This window comes from Mytilus edulis, chromosome 3, assembly GCF_963676685.1.
Source record: "Mytilus edulis chromosome 3, xbMytEdul2.2, whole genome shotgun sequence".
In the NCBI taxonomy this organism is placed as follows: Eukaryota; Metazoa; Mollusca; class Bivalvia; order Mytilida; family Mytilidae; genus Mytilus; species Mytilus edulis.
The window spans coordinates 41,616,739-41,629,324 of NC_092346.1; the positions used below are offsets into that span (position 1 = coordinate 41,616,739).

General features: G+C 33.6%; 1 pseudogene; it reads right to left on the bottom strand.

Annotated features, from left to right (window-relative positions):
- Positions 1-5,423: 5,423 nt before the first annotated feature.
- On the bottom strand, positions 5,424-7,999 carry LOC139514863 (complement C1q-like protein 3; annotated as a pseudogene).
- Positions 8,000-12,586: the final 4,587 nt, after the last annotated feature.

Consider the following 12,586-nt stretch of genomic DNA (forward strand, 5'->3'; position numbering starts at 1 on the left):
TGAAGAGCATTAAGGACCAAATTTCCTAAAAGTTTTGCCAAATACAGCTAAGGTAATCTATTCCTGAGGTAGAAAAGCCTTAGTTTTTAAAAAATTCTAATAAATTTTGTAAACAGTTAATTTATTAATATAACCATATCAATGATAATTCATGTCAGCACAAAAAGTGTTGACTACTGGGCTTGTGATACCCTCGGGGAAATAAATCTCCACCAGTAGAGGCATCGAGCCAGTGGTTGTAAATAAACTCTTCATAGATATCTGGACTAAATTTTGTAAATACGCCAGACGCGCGTTTTGTCTACAAAAGACTCACCAGTGACGCTCGAATCCCAAAAAGTGAAAAATGAGGTCCTAGTCAGATGACATCTGACAGTTGGACATGTACACCTTACAATCCTTCCATACACCGAATATACAAGACATATTGCTTATAGTATCTGAGATATGGACTTGACCACCAAAACTTAACCTTGTTCACTGATCCATGAAATGAGGTCGATGTCAAGTGAAAACTGTCTGACGGGCTTGAGGACCTTGCAAAGTACGCACATACCAAATATAGTTATCCTGTTACTTAAAATAAGAGAGAATTTAACATTACAAAAAATGAGGTCAAGGACATTGAACATGCAACTGTTGGAAAGTTCGTAACATGACACGTCTATTTACAAAGTATGAAGCATCCAGGTCTTCCACCTTCTAAAATGTAAAGCTTTTAAGAAGTTAGATAACGCCGCCGCCGCCGCCGGATCACTATCCCTATGTCGAGCTTTCTGCAACAAAAGATGCAGGCTCGACAAAAACCGCTAAAATGTCAACATAACGTGACAGGAATACAAAACAAGTAAATGCAAGAACTCTCAGGACATAGAAACACACAAATAAATAATATAATATTACATTTCGACATGTAAACTACAGAATAACAACGAATACGTAAATTTAACTTACGACAGTACACAAAAACAGCATTATGTTTATGATTTGCATGGTGGATGATGTGTGCATAGCAGGTGACACTTACGTTCGCACTCGATGCATAGCAGCCGGTCTCATCTCTTTGAATTTTACGAAAAACTCCAAATTTACGTTTGTGTACTTAGTTAGTCTTTATAAATAATTAATTTGAGATGGGAAAACTGGTAAACTACTGTTGTCCGTATCGATTATACTTGTTATTGGAAGAGACACTTTGTATCCACATTACATATCATCAAACGATTTTTTAAAATGTCCTCTGAAAACGAATGTTGGTGGTAGTAATGAAAGGCATCTGATTCCGATCAAAGGGAGATAATTTAGTTTACCAATTTGACCGATATGGGGACGGGAATATTTGTATAAATATTAAAGTTCAAAGTGTATCTGTTTTTGCTTTTACTTTGATTCATACTCATAATGAAAATATTAAAAAAAGATAAATTTGAGTTATTCTCTCTTGATAAAATTCCTTTTTCTGCACTATTCAGTGACATTTGTCAAATACATCATGCCCTCATTATTTGATTTTTAATCATGATTTAATTTTAAGAAATGCGATTCGGATTCTTAAATTTTATACTGGTAATGACGTGTTTGCTTAAAATAAATCAGAAACAACAAGTATTGATTTACCATTTGTACCGAAAACACAGTTATTTCGTTGAGCATTTCTTTTAGACAAAAAAGCGCAAATTACACAAATCTTACCTGCTCCATTCGAAAACATGTTTTACAGTAGAGAATACCACTTTTGCGAAGAGTTATATCAAAATTTTAGAAAATTCTTTTGAATCTAAATCTATGTACAGTTTTGTATTATGGGGGTTGATAATTTATTATTCAGTTAGTTAGCGTCAGACATACTATTTATTTACCTTTTTAAACTAGACCTTACTACTTTACCTAAACACCCATGCACCTAAATGTTTTCTCGTGTAAATTCGTGAAATAGTTTGAATTTTTTCAACAGACTGTCGGCATTCCAATGGGAACCAATTGTGCCCCATTTCTTGCCGACTTGTTTCTGTATTGTTATGACGCTGACTTCATACAGGACCTTCTTAGGAAGAAAGATAAGAAGTTAGCAGTATCCTTTAACTCTACTTTCCGCTATATAGATGACGTTTTTTCGCTAAATAATTCAAAATTTGGTGACTATGTTGAACGCATCTATTCAATCGAACTAGAGATAAAGGATACAATGGATACAGTTAAGTCGGCCTCATCTTGACTTACATCTAGAAATTGACAAAGAGGGTCGGTTGAAAACAAAACTTTACGACAAAAGAGATAATTTTAGCTTTCCAAATGTGACTTTCGACTTCTAAGTAGCAAGAAAATCATGATAGGAAATGCAAGCCCGGGAATATCGTATCGATTGGGAGATATATACCCCGTATGCAGGTGCTGCTGGAATGTTGCTAAAAGAATGTTGCGTTGTCAGTTTGTTTTAGATTTATGAGTTTGACTGTCCCTTTGGTATCTTTCGTCCCTCTTTTAGCAACATTCCAGCAGCACCTGCATACGGGGTATATATCTCCCAATCGATACAATATTCCCGGGCTTGCATTTCCTATCATGATTTTCTTGATAGAGGGTTGATAATCACGAGGAAGCTATTAAACCAAGATTTCCAAATGTTGAAGTTGAAATCATCCCTTCGTAAATTTTACGGACGTCATCACGAGTTGGTTGACCGTTATGGAATAACCGTTTCACAAATGATATCGGATATGTTCTTTAAGTAACTACAATACCCTTCCCTGTCATGAATGTGACCTACCAAATTAGACTATTTACCGGATTTGTTATCACATAAGCAAAACGACGGGTGCCACATGTGGGGCAGGATCTGCTTACCCTTCCGGAGCACCAGAGATCACCCCTAATTTTTGGTAGGGTTCGTGTTGCTTATTCCTTAGTTTTCTATGATGTGTCATGTGTTCTATTGTTTTTCTGTTTGTCTTCTATCATTTTTAGCCAGTTGTCAGTTCATTTTCGATTTATGAGTTTGAGTATTTTTCGTCCCTCTTTTGATATCTTTTGCGTATATTTCTATTATTCCCACATAGTTTTACAGACAAACAGATGAGTAGTTTGAAAGGCTCATATATGTTGGTTGTTACGCTGTTTTCATGATATCTGGTACGACTAAGTCGTCATCTTTAAAGACATTGTATTATTTTGAACAGATATTCGATGAAAAATAATACACGTACAATTCGTTATACAAATATTTCCTTCATACCAATATGAACAACTGGACAAAAAACATAAACTGCATAAAACACCTGATTTCCATTGGCTTATTTCAAAAAACAACTCCTAGCTACAAACTGCCATCATCATTTTAAGTTAATGGCAATTTTGACGGTATTTTTGTTCGAATTTTCCGTTGAACGAAGCCCTATCATTATTTACATATTTGTCTTTCTGTTCAATTCTAACAACACATTTTACTTAGAATATACGATAAAATAGAGGCGAAAGATACCAAAGGGACATTCAAACTTACAAATCGGAAACAAACTGACAACGCCACGGAAATCTCCTATGATTTCGTTTATTTCGGATGACATGAAAAACATAGCAGCAAGATCCAATCTTTGTCAAGGTCATAAGTTTTGATGCTTAAAAATAAGAGGAGCTCAGGAACTGTTAGCAGATCTTGCTCTTCATGTGGCACCCGTCGTGTTGCTCATATGAGTACTTACCGGTAGTAAGTCTAATTCGGTAGATCACATTTGAGGAAAAGAGGACGGAGTTGTGGTTTTCACGATTGGAACATATCCGTGAAACAAATAATCAATAGCGGTTAACCAACTCGTAATGATTGCAACTGCACCATCTCGTGACGATTTCAACTTCACCATCGGAAACTCTTTCTAATAATCAGAAACAATCTATCAACGCAATCTTGATAGGAAATGCAGGACAGGAATGTCGTATCGACTTGGATATATATATATGGTCCGATCATATGTTTTCGTATATCATATGAATTCGTACTATGCATACGTTTTCAATGGAAATTGTGACATCCTAATGCACTCTTCATAGTAAGAAAATCACCTAGATGAGGATATTCCATATGCTTGCGCTGCTGAAATGTAGCTACATAAAGTGTAAAGTTCACAATTTAGAAGCTAACATTAACCCTTTTGTCGTAAAGTTATCTTATCCATCGAGATCGATTTCCTTTTCTAGATGCGAGTCAAGATATAAGGCAGACATTACTGTATCTGTTGTACCATTATATCAAATTCGATGGGATAGATGCATTTACTTAATCATTTAACTATTTATTTAGTTAGAGGACATTTTTTTCTTTCATTTTTTGTACATGAATGAAGCCGTTAGTTTTCTCGTTTGTATTGTTTTACATTGTCATCTCGGGGCCTTTTAAAACTGACTATGCGGTATGGGCTTTGCTCATTGTTGAAGGGCGTACGGTGATCTATAGTTGTTAATTTCTGTGTCATTTTGGTCTCCTGTGGAGAGTTGTCTCATTGGCAATCATACCACATCTTCTTTTTTATATCATCTGTATAGCTGAACATGAAATTAAATATTAAGAATTTCTAGGCTTCCTTTCATTCTTCCGAATGTAAATAAATTAGGCTTGGCTAAAGCAAACAAACTCATCATAAATACCAGGACTAAATTTAGTATATACTCCAGACGCGCGTTTCGTCTACAAAAGAATCATCAGTGACGCTCGAATTCCTAAAAGTTAAAAATTCCAAATAAAGTACAAAGTTGAAAAGCAACACTCATTTCCGCCGTGGATGACCAACAGTTATTAGTATAACAAGCATGTTTTCAAGGTCTTTATTCTTCGGAGGCGTATTTAAGAAAGTGACACTTTTACCTTTGGATTATCTGGTCACCGTTAAAGGTGCATAAAAGATAGACACAAGATACCAATGGAATTTTCAAACAGTAGAAAGCTGCTGGAAAGTTTACTGCTTATATAATGTTAAATTATTTGAACCACAAAATGAAAGAAACGCTTAAACATTTGATGAGCCGGTAGCCAAGGATGTACAATAAAAATATTCAGTTTTACGACAAAAGATAACTAGTAGCCAAATCCATCTAAAGTCAACTTTGCCTGAGGAAGTTGAAACCTAAGTTTGTTAATCATTTGAAATGATTAAAATTGACAATTTAAGAAAGATTTGAAAAAATCATGGCAAAACAAAAATAATGATTAATGATCAATTAAATCAACACATTATAAATCGGATACGTCTAAATCTCATTTCAGGGTTTATCTTCATCGTGTATAAGGAACCAAACATTTTAAGAGCTATATGAGCAAAACGGACATATTTAATAGCCAAATTAATCACATTTTCTGCAGAAATAAACCAAAACCAAGAATTTTATTTGTTGTTTAATGGAAGTAAAACCTTTATTAATTTCGTGCGCATTTATCATGCTATAAGATAGGCAGAGAACATACTGTAGTGGTTAGAACTAATGTATAGATAGGTATGGCTACCAGAACCTCCTCTCACTATAACTGTGTTCCCTTTCTTTAAATGTAACACAATATTAGCGGTAGCTTCATTATAACCGATACCAGGATACATTCCAACTGTCCTGGTTTCGTTCTGTCATATATGAGCATAAACTGTTTTCCCTTTTACTGACATGACTGTAGTAGATACATGATAAAGTCCTTCTCTTGGAGCTTGGAATATGCCCGTGTTAGGATCATAGTGATTTCCATTATTTGTCCAAACTTTATCGAACTTCAAAATGTCTTTGACATTAATGGTCTTGATATATGATAACGATGCAGTAAAGGCAGGAATATATCTCCAACTTCTGGTATTCATAAAATCTGTTGGAATATAGAAATCAAGATTAAACTCCAATTTTTTTATACACGGCTTTTTTTGAATTTTACATTCACATATATATGTATTAAAAAGACCATGGTCAATGAGCGTGCATTAAAGTGACAGTGTCTAAATAAGTTAATTTCTAGTAATAATCAAGTCATGAGTTTGACTGTCCCTTTAGTATCTTTCTTCCCTCTTTTATATTGATTTGTTATGAATTATCAATCTAAGTAATAAACTTTCCAGACTGTTGGTAAAAATGCTGGACAGCATTAACTCCAAAATAGACCCTTAAAATTTCTCAAACTCAGACTCAAGGTATTAAACCAACAACCAAAAAAAACCACCAGTATATATAATTTCCCTTTGTCGCAAGGCCTAAGGGAATTCTCAGATATATTATACAGACAAAATTCTTCTTTTAAAGCATGTTTTAAAAATTCATATATAAACAGTAAAATTTAAATTGTTAACTTTTTAAGTATAGGATATGAATGAAAATGAAATATCACAAAAATCGTTCTTGTTTTCGAATTCCTTTTAATTGTTCAAATATCAGTCCTTTTTTTAAAGGTCAGCTCATGTAAAATAATTGTTTTTATGACTTACCATATCCTCCTTTATATCTAACTAGCATTGTCAAAAGGTCTTCAACTACTGCATTATCTACATAATAAAGTTTTAATAAAAATAATTATTGTTTATTGACAATCATGAAACGAAGAAATAAATTTGAATTTTGCAAATAATAAGGTTTTTCTACCTGAGGAAAAGGTTACCTCAGCTCATTTGGCAAAAGTTTATTGCAATTTTTGGTCATATGCTCTTCATCTTCGTACTTTATTTGGCTGGTTTAACTTTTTTTTTATTCGAGCGTCACTGGTGAGTCTTTTGTATACGAAACACGTGACTGGCGCAAATACATAATTCCAATCCTGGTAGATTTATTCTGTCAAAAGGCAAAGTTAAATGTACAACCACTAAGACGTAATGTCAGTATACTCATTATAACATGCTTTCTATATAAAACACTTATTTGCATTGTTAAACTAATTATATGTTTTTGACGTCTAGTGGCAAACATTTCATGAATGGTTTGGGGAATAGACCTCATTAACAATTATTACTATAGGTTAGTTAATCACGATGAAGGGCAGAAACTTTGGACTGCAACTTGTTAATAAACTCATCATAGATACTAGGATTTTAATTTTGTGCACCAGAAACGCGCTTTTTCTTCAAAAGACTCAGATATGACGCTCTAATAAAAAAGTTAAAAAGTGCAAACAATGAATCAAGTTGAAGAGCATTGAGGCAACAATGAGTTGATGATGATGGAAGTGTTTAACGACCTTGACTGGCTTTACAGCCCTCTCACGGTCGGCTCGGTGCCCGAGGGCGTTTGGTAATTGTTTAAATATTTTCATGCGTGACGATGGAAAGTTGGAACAGGACGATCGCCATTTTGTTTTTTTATGAGATCTTTTGGATTGTTGACTATTTTGGTGTTGTTTACTGCCTTCATAACGGGTTCTTTCAGGGCCAGGTTGGTCAGTTTGGCAGCCCGCTAACCACGATGAAGGAGTACTTGTCGATGAGTTTCGGACGTAGTATTAACGATGACAGGAAGCATTATCAAGACCATAGTCGTGAGACAGTGAAATGGAGGTCAATAATCTAACACCTAAGATACAGCCCTCGGACGTCAGCTGGAATAACACTCCCCCATCCATAATGGGTTTTGGAGTGTATGTTGCCGCGGGTATTTAAACGGATAAAGACTTACGTTATCTGTACAGCGTTAGATTAGTTTCTGTAATCGAAAGTAGTAAGTCGTTGATCAATCTATCAGTAAATTCTCTTTGTTAATATTTGTAATAACTGAAACGTGACTGTGGATTGAAGTAATGGTAAATGAGTTTAAAAGGTGCAGGGTTTACTTTCAAAAAAGTCACAACCATCCCCTCAAATAGAAGTAACATGGTTCCTTAACGCATAGAGATCATGGCATCATAGATATTTAAAACTTATATGAATTATTTGAACAAGGGTTTCTGACTTAAAATACAACATTTTAAAATAAACTTACCAAGTTTTGGACTGCAGTCGGCTGTAGCCATTATCATCAGTTGAATAAAAGCAAGTCCAAAAGTAAACATCATCTTCTTTATTTACAGGGTTAGTAACACTGATCAAACATGAAAACTCACAACTCCTTTTATGTACGAATTCTTGAAAATGCTGACGCTACCTTACTTTTTTTTTATTTTGGTTGCATGACTACAAGTCATTTGTAATTCAATATGATTAATTGTTTTTTATCCTGATGCTTTTGAAACAGATTTTTCTTAGAATCTTAGCTAAGCTACAAAACTGATTCTAGTTAGCAGTATGTTTCAATACACATTATTTTGTAGTGTTATAACATTAACGGTACATTTTATTACTGCACCAGATCACCTTTAGACAATCAATTTCTTTTTCACGTTATTTCTTTGTTCATTGCAGTACCAAATAACTGGCTAAAATGCTTAGAATCAACCCAATGGTTTAGAACTATCAATTACGTTGAAGGTACCAATTTTACTGCACTGGACGAACAACTCGACAATCAAAGTTTGTTCAGTGAAGCTCTTCGCCAAAATATTTGAAAAAATCATAACTTATTAAAAATTGAAGAGTTGACAAATTAGAATTGAACAAAGGTAAAACCAAAGCTGGTCAAGGAATCGGATCTTTGCACGATTGAGTTAGGCCGTGTTCACATTGACCTAAACTCGGTGTTGTGCTAGTGTAACTCACACGTAAACTAAACAAAATTACGTTCCCATTGATAAAACTCAATGTTAACATGTAGTTTAAATCATGTTTTGTCGATAGTTAATGTAGGCCTTGTGTATGTTAAGTGTACACAAAACTAGGCAGTTATAACATCAATTTTATCATATATATTCAAAGAAGAAACGATTTTTGAATAAAATCGATATTTATAACAATTATTAATAAAGTTCTTTACCGAAATATTTGTATAATCTTGATATATTTATTTGTTATAAATACCACTTAACGTTTCTTTATTAACCTCTTATCAAGACTCATAGCATCATCATTTCCGAACAAAAATAATTCATTTGAAAAGGTCTTCCCGTACACAGAAATATTTGGCACTGGTCTTTACCCAAAGATTCACTCATAAATAAATTACTAAAAAAAGTGTGAGGTAAATTATTTTGTTTGTCTAGTATCTCAGATCTGTTGAGTCAGATTTTTTTTTATTCAGTTTTTCCGATCCTAGCAATCAAATTTAATTTTTTTAGAATATTAAAACTATAATGTATGGGGAAGCTCTGGATTCCGATTTTTTTTTAATCATACGACCAGAATATAAAAAATCCCCCCCTCCCTTTGAAGTCAAACGGTTGTTTTCTAACTGCTAGAAAAGTTGTCCGAAAAATTTGCATTCGGTTCTACGTGATGAACATTTAGATGACACATAGTTTACACGTGTGAACAAATCTTATGTAAAGGTAACTAAACAAGGTGTATGGATGTGAACAAATTTAATGTGAAACCAGTGTGCATTACCTTAAACTAAATGTAAACATGTTTACTGTACATGGCGTTTGGTGTGAACACGGCCTTATATTAAGTTATTATTTGTAAAATGTATAAACCAGTGGTAGGTGCCATTTTGAACCTTCAGTTAAATACAGGTTTTTGATATATAGTTTAAAGTATCACAATAACTTTGAGATGAAGAACAGTAATGACAACATAGACAACTGTGTTCCTTTGTGTTTGCTTTTTTCGTGAGTGTGAAATACATTTTGTGTTATTAAGTGAAACAAGAGCGGCTGAAAATGCCAAATGGACATTCAAACTCCTTAGTCGAATACAAACTGACAACACCATGGCATAACCACATCCTCCCCTATTATTGTAGTCATTAAGGATGCAAAGTGACATCATTTTTTTCATTGTTTTCAATTTATTAGCATGTATGGTTGACACCCACAGTTGAACATATTATAACTTTTAAGCAAAACATATCCTTCCTTTCATTTTGCCATCCTCATATTCAAAGTTCTACGAATGAAAAAAAACCAAACAAAACAACGTTATAGGTTCACTTCAGGTGAACTAAAATCAATAAGTAAGAATGAAACCAATTTATTTATATATTTGTGTGAAATTTTTAGTCATTTGTGTTTGTATGCCTACACAATTTGACTGTTGGTTTCAATTATTGGGAAAGTGTTTATGAAATTATGATTTGCAATACTGTATGTACTATCCACTACATTAAATCAGTTGTGTTTGAATGTCCGTTTGAATTTTAAAACCAGTTGTATTTGTATGTCTGTGATATATGTTTACACAGTTTTGACTGCTGGATCCCAATAATTGTCATCTTTATCAAATATGTCTGTTTGGGTTGCTTATCCATGTTTGTTAATATAGCTTTGACCGGGTAGAATGGCTATTCGACTATATGTAAATCAAGAAGGAATAATTGCTCCTTATAAATTTTATTTCAGCAGTCCGGTAAGACCGAACAACAAATCCAAACTAAATGAGAACCACTGAATGGAATAAAACCAAATATAGCATGAATGTTCCTTATGAGGTGTTGACCAAGATTGGTTACTTTTTAGCCGATCCATCATCCAAGATGGCCGCCAGCGGGGGACTTAGTTTAACATAGGACCCAATGAGAAATGCATACAAATGTCTTCTTCTAGAGAACCACTGAATGGAATCAAACCAAACATAGCATGAATGTTACTCATGAGATGTTGACCAAGTGTTGTTACTTTTTCGCCAATCCAACATCCAAGATGGCTGCCAGTGGACGGACTTAGTTAAACATAGGACCTTATGGAAAATACATACAAATTTCTTCTTTTAGAGAACCACTGACTGGAATAAAACCACACTTAGCATGAATGTTCCTGATGAGATGCTGATCAAGTGTTGCTAGTTTGTAGCCGATTCATCATCCAAGATGGCCGCCAGCGGAGGGTTACACTCACACATTGTTGTTAATATAATGGAATTATATGCGACTTTAATTCACGTGAGTGGTTAAGTTAGGTATAAAACTAGGTATAATCCACCATTTCTTCATGAGTATATGCTTGTACCAAATTAGAAATATTAAAGTTGATTTCAATTTGAGCTTTCGATTGTTCCATTTTATAAGGGACTTTTTGTTTTTACTTTTCCATAAAGTTCGCTTTTTGTTATTTTACCTTTTTTTCTATGACAGATTCCTGAAAAATGACGTACAATAATTAGATAAACGCATTTGACAGAACGAAACTAATAACTCTATCTGATCAATTCGGATCGTTTTTGTCGAGCCTTCGACTTTAGTCGAAAAAGCGAGACTAAGCGATCCTACATTCCGTCGTCGTCGGCGTCGTCGTCGTCGTCGTTGTCGTCGGCGGCGTCCACAAATATTCACTCTGTGGTTAAAGTTTTTAAAATTTTAAAAACTTTCTTAAACTATACTGAATTTCTACCAAACTTGGACAGAAGCTTGTTTATGATCATAAGAAAGTATCCAGAAGTAAATTTTGTAAAAATAAAATTCCATTTTTTTCCGTATTTTACTTATAAATGGACTTAGTTTTTCTGCGAGGAAACATTACATTCACTCTGTGGTTAAAGTTTTTAAAATTTTAATAACTTTCATAAACTATACTTGATTTGTACCAAACTGGGACAGAAGTTTGTTTATGATCATAAGATAGTATCAAGAAGAAAATTTTGTAAAAATAAATTTCCACTTTTCCGTATTTTACTTATAAATGGACTTAGATTTTCTGCGAGGAAACATTACATTCACTCTGTGGTTAAAGTTTTTAAAATTTTAATAACTTTCATAAACTATCCTTGATTTGTACCAAACTTGGACAGAATTTTGTTTATGATCATTAGATAGTATCAAGAAGAAAATTTTGTAAAAATAAATTTCCACTTTTCCATATTTTACTTAGAAATGGACTTAGTTTTTTTGCCAGAAACAAAACATTCACTCTGTGGTTTAAGTTTTTAAAATATTTATAATGTTCTTAAACTATCCTGGATTTCTACCAAACTTAGACAAAAGTAAAATCACAAAAATACTGAACTTAGAGGAAGATCAATTGGGAAAGTCCATAATCACATGGCAAAATCAAATAACAAAACGCATCAAAAACGAATGGACAAAAACTGTCATATTCCTGACTTGGTACAGGCATTTTCAAATGTAGAAAATGGTGGATTAAACCTGGTTCTATAGCGCTAACCCTCTCACAAAAGCTTGTTTCTGATCATAAGATATTATTCAGAAGTAAATTTTGTAAATTTTTTTTTCACTTTTTCCGTATTTCACTTATCAATGGACTTAGTTTTTCTTCCAGTTAACATTACATACAGTCTGCAGTTAAAGTTTATAAAACATTTATTAGATTCATAAACTATCCTGGATTTTTTACCAAACTTGGAAGCTTCTTTTAATCAAAAGACAGTATCGAGAGGGAAATTTTTATGGATGTTTTTCCTCATTTTTGTTGAGTCTGCGATTAACAGCAAAAGTAGGCGAGACACTGGGTTCCGCGGAACCCTTACGAATTTTTTATTAATAGTTTATTAGGGTCGTTTCAATGTTGATAACTTATTGTGATAGGTATGGTTTGTAACGCTTGTTCATTCTTGTTTACAACTTCGATGACTTTTTTAAGGAATGATAGCTTTTTTGA